Here is a 7,460-nt window from a genome sequence, read left to right as displayed (position 1 = left end):
CAGGGAGCAGGACTGCTGAAGTCCAAGACTCCCACGTTACAGTGTGTTCCAGGTCAGACTGGTCTTACAGTGAAGCACAAACCCTGTATACATTATACTATAAAAGTTCAACTCAACCTGTGTCTCAGGGACAAGTTACACCCTGTCCTCTTCCTCACCTGGGGGCAGATACCAAATACACATTTCCCACAGAGGTCATCATCTGTGTCATCTATTAGTAGTGGGTTACTGAACTAATGCCATTAATTACTGATATTCATACTGAAACCCATACCTAACCTTAAAATAGCCTTAGAAATAAGAATTTTAACATACGCATACAGCCTTATCTTTCATGTTTCATTTAAAATGAAAATTCAAACCATTATGTTTTATGAAGAAATCTTTTGTGTACAGGTCAAAAAAAAAAAAAAACAAGTAAGCCATATTTTAGCAAGTCACAGGCTGTGCCTTTTCTGAGCACTTTGACTAACAGTCCCTTGTGGCTGCTTTAAATGGCAACTCATCCAGCAACCTCGTGTCCCCGAGACTTCTGACACAGCATCCAGCTCTGCTCTGCAGTTACTAACACCAATGGGAACAAAGGTCTTTTTCCTTTAACATTTATTCACGTGTGCCTGTAGAGGTCAAGGACCAGCTCTATGGAAGCTGATTCTCTTCCCACATACACATATTCCAGGATTGAACTCAGGTCATCAAACTTGGCAGCAAGCACCTTCCCCACACTGAGCCATCTCACCAACTCAAACTCTTAAAAGTTTTAAAACTCATTTGGCTTCATGCCTTTAAGTACAAGTCTTAGAAGCCTGAAGTAGATTTGTTATTTGAGGCCATCCTAGGCTACATAGTAGCTTACAAAAAAAAAAAAAAAAACCAGATGAGTGATCCAGGCATGGTGGTACATTTCCTTAGTCCTGGGACTTCGGAGGCGGTGGCAGGTGATCTCTGAGCTAGGGGCCAGCCACAGCCAAAGAGACAAAAACCCCACAAACTAAGAAGGCATAGTGACTGATGGGAAGTGTACCAGCTAATGCTTGAATGAGCTGTGGTAATCAACAGTAGCCAGCACCTGCAAAGCCACTCTGCTGGTTTAGTCCTCTAACCAGAAAAGCACATCCCATTCACAAAGTCATCCTTGGCGCGGCCTCTCCTACAGCATACTAACAGCCTGGGTGCACAACACTGAACTGCACTGTTAGTGACGTGATGTTTACAGGTCACCGGCAGGCACATAAAACCTGTTTCTTGTATTATTTTTACTTTAGATAAGAAAAAAAGGCCAACCTAAAGAAAATTAGTAGAGCTTCAAAGTTAAGATATTTACTGAATCAAGCACTTGATAATATAGCCACACCCATTTGAATTATTAGTGTCCTGTCTGACCCCTTGATTGTGGATCACACAGGACAAGCAGCAGTTTGTTGCCTGACAGTTTTTAGGCAAAAGAATCTGAATAGTAAGAAAATTTGTCACATCTCAGACATATTTTTTAATCCATAGAAAACTGGTTTTAAAACGTAGTGGTTTATAATTCTATATATAAAACATTTATTCTAGCCAGGTGTTGATGGCACACACCTTTAATCCCAGCACTTGGGAAGCAGAGGCAGGTGGATCTCTTTGAGTTTGCGGTCAGCCAGGTATTCAGAGCGAGTTCCACAACAGGCTCCAAAACTTACACAGAGAAACCCAGTCTCAAAAAAAGAAAACAAACAAACAAAAAAAAAAACCCTAAGAAGTTCTCGGCGTACACATTAGCATAATTACTAAGAAGTTAAGTACTTCAACATCACCAAACCCAGTTCCCTCATTTTACATAACAGAAAGACAAGAACCAAAAGCCTCAAAGAATGGTGAATCCTTGTGGGGAGAGGGGACTAGGGATCAAACACAGGACCCTGTGCATACTAGGCAAATGCTATCCCAAAGCTCCACAGCCTGAGATTGGCAGTGTGGGGTTTTGAGCTCATCTCCAATTAGACAGCACAGTAGAAGCCCAGCTACTGCTCTGGCTCCAGGCTGAAGGGGTCTTGATGCTTCCTTTTCTACACAATCTTAAGCAGAACTTAAGGGTTTTTCCAGAGAATGTGAATGTACAAGTTGAAGAACACTTCCTGGTCTCTGAGCTCAGGCTGAAGAGTAAGTGTCCTTGTTCATTCAGGTTCTCAAACTGGCTGTGGCCTGCTCCACACCTCCACACCAAGCAGCTCACACGCTTTTCCCCAGAAAACTCATGTCAGAAACAGAATGAGGTCTGTACACACGAGTGGCCATAATCCCATGAAAAGTTAGGAAATCGGAAAAATGACACCAACAGCTCCAACAGAATCTACACACATAGCATACTGCACAGCAGAGAATTCAAAGAACAACCAAGACAGGCTAAGTCACTAGATGCCATGAGCTACAGGGGAGTGGAGCCTCCAAGTTCCATTTGTATCAAGTCAGAAGCAGCTCGGTGGATGGTGACATTTATTCAGCACACTATGTGCTGTGCTGGTAATTAGATTCTTAATCTTCCCAATAACTGAGATAATTTCCATGGCACACCCAAGATGCCTGAAGCCCAAGCTGTCACATCGAGTCCCTTGAACTAACAAGGCCGGAAATCAACACTGAATGCTGCTGGAGGTATAGCAGGCTCTGTTGAACACAATCATGTGGTCGCTCGGTCTACAGCAGAGCCCAGCACTTGGTTCATTTGTAATTTCCCAAGGTGCTTTTCTTCACTCCCTATTGCCCTCTCCACTTTTACCCTCTGAATACCAGTTTTCAACTCCCAATTACTACAGCCTCCTGGATATTAGCACAAGCACTTCAAATCTTATAGATTTCCTAACTCCAACTGTATTTTCCTTCCTTCACAAACCTCCTTGACTTTTTCTAGTTTCAGTACTCAAGAAACTTCAACTCTCCAGTAATCTGAAACGACCTTAACTCTTCCCTTTGGCTCTTTCCAATTCAATCAGCAAATATTACAAGACTCCTTTGTCAAAGTTCTCTGTTTCATAGCTCAGGGAACCACAGACCTACAGAAACAGCTGTAGAGGGGCCTTGCCACATCCTAACCCTTTCTCATGCACCCAGCAGGCTACCAGCCACTTTCCTCATTTACAACCTCACAGACATGAAGCTTGTTCCCAAGCCTCAGCAACACAGACATCCTGAGACAGGGTTTTACTCTGCGGCTCTGGCTGGCCCTGAACTAGGTTATTTATCCGCCTTTGCCTCCTAAGATGGTATTAAAGGAACATGCCACCATCAGGCTAGATTCAGAAATCTTACCAGGCATCTGGACTCTACCTCTAATAATACTGTCACTCTGGGATGAAACCCTCTGTATGTTTATAGCTTCATTAATAAGCATGCCTCAATTATGCCCAGGTGAGGAAGTTTTATATGGAAAAGAATGGATGTTTGGCCAATATCAGTAGGGAAACAGCAGGCAGGACTAACACATTATCTGTTTGCAATCATCTATCCCATTCATGTATTTGTTAAATTGTTAAAACCTACTCCATGACGTGGCAAGGCCAACATGAATAAAAATCCACATTCTTCCAAAACAGTGGTTCTCAACTTTCCAAATATTTGACCCTTAGAGTTCATGTGGCGGCCCCCAAACATAGAATTTTGTTGCTACTTCATAACTAATTTTGCTAGTTACAGGATTGTTCACCACCACCACCACCACCTACCCCACCCACACAGGAGGCAGCAGCACACAGGTTGAGTGAGAACCACTGCTGTAAAAGAACTTAACAAGCTGGTACAAGCCTGCAACCCCAATGCTTGGAAGGGGTTGAGGCAACACAGGCTCAGATTCAGGACAGCATGATCGACATAATGAATCCCAATGGCTAGGAATGGCACGGGGCAAGACCCAATCTCAACAAGACAAAAGGGAAAACAAGACACGAAAGGAAATGGAAGTGCCCTCTGTTTCTTGTATTTACACTACTGGAAAGATCTTGTTCAATGTTGCCAATAAACATTTAATTTACTCTCTTCTACAAATAGTGGACTCATTACACCCGACAACACACAAGCCAAAGACCAAACACCTTCATACATAGTCTCGCCACCCTCATGAGTGTTCTGGGGAAAACTGGAACAGCCCTTTTTTCTAGCACTGATTCGTCAACGTGTTACACAGTTTTTGACTACTTGTATATAAAGACTAAAGTTCAAATGATCCAGCATTTAAAGTTTTGTGTGATGTTAAACCATTACAGTTCTCTTACCTTCTCAACTAAAAACAAGATCTTTATTTAAAGACAACCATCCAAGAGAATAGCTTAAACTAGGGGGAAAAACGACAGTGCAAAGCATGCATGAGTGCTATAAAAGTTTAATTGTTAAGACAAAAGCACTACATTATAAACATTAATGTGATCTTTCAGAAAATAAAATTTAGTGCAAAAAATTAAAGCCCCGTGAAAGTCCACTGTAAGTTCCATTTGAAGAATCTATAAGGAAGTCTCTACAATGGAAACAGCCCCGACAGAATTTGCCCAGGAAGAATAACTTCTGAAAATGTTAAATGGTACAGAGGACATCTTATAGTTTAAAATGAAGTCAACCACAGACTAAAAAAGACATGCTGACAGGTCTTAATACATAGAACTGATTGGCAGTAGCATGCTTTATAGATCAGTGATTGTGGGAGTCATTTACAAGTTTCTGGTTCCAAGTTTTATTTAGTGAGTTAGCCTTATCTCTACTGTAATACTCAAAAGGCCATCTTCCAAAATTTAGTAAGGATTCCATTTCAGTCTCATACCAGCTTTATGAAAAAATGTGATTAAGCTCCATATAATCACGCTCATTCATACAACAACAACAAAAAAGGCAATTATGTAATTCCTTTTCAAGTATTTATTTAAAGCAGTTTCCATGACATGTTAAATGTCACATTCAAGTACTGGCGTTAACAGATCTCGTAAGTTTCTTCCAGTATTTTCTTTCTAAAAGCAATTAAAGTAAAGGAAGTAAGTAACCTTGCCTTTGAATTCTCGAGTGCAAACAGAATACAACCAATCCAATTACAAATAGATACAAATTAACTTTGAAGAGTTGCTGCCAAACATCAAGTTTCCCAAAATAGAATTCTAAAACCTTTATCACTATAGTTAATGAAAATCCCTCCCACTTTAAGTTTAAAGTAACAAATTTGGACTACTTTAACACCTTCCCTTTATATAGAATCTAATTTTGAAACATCGTACTTGCTCTTTCTTAAACTGGGGAATGAACCCAGGGCTTCCCTCCTTAGGCACGTGCCCAGGCCCCAATGCAATTTCCTAAATTCTTTCCCCTTCACCTTCCTAAATCACATGACTCTCAGATTATCTAAGGCCATTTACATTAAAGTTGCCACAACCAAACATCCTTAAGACTCTAAGGTGCTCAGGACAAGAGGGTAAATACATAACCAGCCCAACTCCAGCAAGGCAATTTCAGTCAGCCAGTGGTTAATTCATAATGCAGTGGATGACTCACGTCATTGATGAGAGGGTTGAAGTACAAACAGTACTGACTGTAGAGAATTTAAAAACCACAAGTCAGTGTGTTCCCAACTACGGGTCACTTGTATACTCACTAGAATGCTAACAATCTTCTGAATTATTCTTCCATGCTAGATGTAGAATTACTTTATAAAAATATGTAACTTTGTCTTTATACGAGATAAAAGCAAAAACTAGAACACCTTATGGAACAACACGTTTATTCTATCTTTGAGTTAAGGTTTTTAATACATTAGCATAGCTAAAGGGAGTTTATGTGAAATAAAGAATCCCAGGCAACAATGCCTTACAATTCACATATGTAGATGGCCTACACATCTCTATGAAGTACATTATAATCACCCTTCCCCCAATTACTAGATTACAGGCAACTAAGGGCAAATTCAATGACAGCAAATTGAATTTGCACAATTGTGTATTTAACTGGCTAGAATCACTTTACCCAAGGAAATTTTCAGATAAGAGGTCTAAACTCTGCTAAACTGTTAACAGCTTTAAAGTGGCCAGCAATGAGTAAAAGATGTACCGTTATCTTTCAGCCTTGCCAAAAATTAGTTTAAAAAAAAAAAGAAAAAGCCATCTATTGCACTATTAGGAAATTGTTCCAAAATAAATTAATTCATTATTACTGTATTAAGCATGGACCTAGAGTTTAACAATGCAGGCATTATGTTCATAATCAACACAAAAACTGTGCTAGATACTGGGTTCAACCCTTCTGGTTGTCAAGAATCCTAATACCTCAACATCCGAAACACAAAATGCAAAGCACAAGGTAGTCTTAACTAAGGAAACATTCTAAGCATAAAAGTTTAACAACCTTACTCAAGATGAGCTGCCATCTCCACAACACCCCAAATTCTAACTTGGGAACAGCATACAATGAATTAACAGTCGCCCCAGTGCCCAAAGGATAGGGCCTGACTCTAATACACACTAAGTTTAGGCAAAGAATTTTTAAAAAGGAGAAACAGAACCCCAGGAAGAGAAGTAAACTCACCTGGTAGTAGATACCTAGTAAACCAAGATCAAAACTGACTTGGGATTGGCAATACAGTTCTACCCAGAACTAAAAATCAAAGCTACCTAACAGTCTACCAAGAACGTGTTTCTATACTGAACTCCAATTCTAAAAGGGTAATGAGCTGTCAACATTTAATTTTCCCGCCTTATTTCCTTCCCTCAAGCTTTTCACCACTAACCATGTACAACACACACACACACAACCAACTTTATTGAAATTCTACTGAATAGCAGGCATTTTTTTAAATGTGGGCAGTGGGGGACAAGTAAGAGGAAATAAGCTTTCTAAGTTTAAGAGTTTATGAACAAATGTTAAGAAAACAGTTTTCTGTGAGCATGGAGGGGATTTCAAAATACCCCTGCAGAGCCCCCAATGACAGATGTGGTAGCCCAAGCACTGGTACACATATGGTAATGAACAAAACCAAGGACTGGTTTAAAGTCACTCAAGACCGCCAGATCTTCCAGCAGCCAACGGACTCTCATTCTGGCAAGAAACTAGTGTCTGAAGCAGTTGCAATGGTTTTCTGAACACATCTGCCTTCTTCCCTCTTTGAGATGAGAACACCGCAACCCAGATGCTCACCCTTCAGGCAGGGTGGAAACTCACGCAAGCCTAACCAGAGTATAAAAATATCTATCTAGAGGTTCATTCTTATAGTGTGAGCCAAGGATCACTTAGCATCTGATGAAAATTCTCAACAGGAAGAAGTCCAAGCAATAAGATGTAAAGCAAAATGCCTTTGGTGTTCTGTCTTCCTGAGTTGGGTTCTTGTGAATGTTCAGGTCAGCCTTGAAATGAGATCAATGAATCCACTTCAGCCTTCCCAGGATTGAGATTACAGGATTATCCTATCAGTAAAAGCCTTAGAAGAAGAAAAAAGATGAAGGGCACACATAAGATTAATT

At 40.3% G+C, this 7,460-nt stretch overlaps 1 protein-coding gene across 6 annotated transcripts in view; it reads right to left on the bottom strand.

Moving 5' to 3' along the window:
- Positions 1-4,335: 4,335 nt before the first annotated feature.
- The window catches only part of Hnrnpd (heterogeneous nuclear ribonucleoprotein D), a 24,260-nt gene continuing 21,135 nt past the window's right edge, over positions 4,336-7,460 (bottom strand). For all 6 annotated transcript variants that reach the window (XR_012907256.1, XR_012907257.1, XM_075943400.1 and 3 more), the window contains one exon: positions 4,336-7,460. This exon is cut by the window's right edge and continues 2,447 nt beyond it. The gene's annotated coding sequence lies outside the window, so the exon portion shown is untranslated.

This window comes from Microtus pennsylvanicus, chromosome 12, assembly GCF_037038515.1.
Source record: "Microtus pennsylvanicus isolate mMicPen1 chromosome 12, mMicPen1.hap1, whole genome shotgun sequence".
Classification (NCBI taxonomy): domain Eukaryota; kingdom Metazoa; phylum Chordata; class Mammalia; order Rodentia; family Cricetidae; genus Microtus; species Microtus pennsylvanicus.
This window is presented reverse-complemented; position numbering and strand designations above follow the sequence as displayed.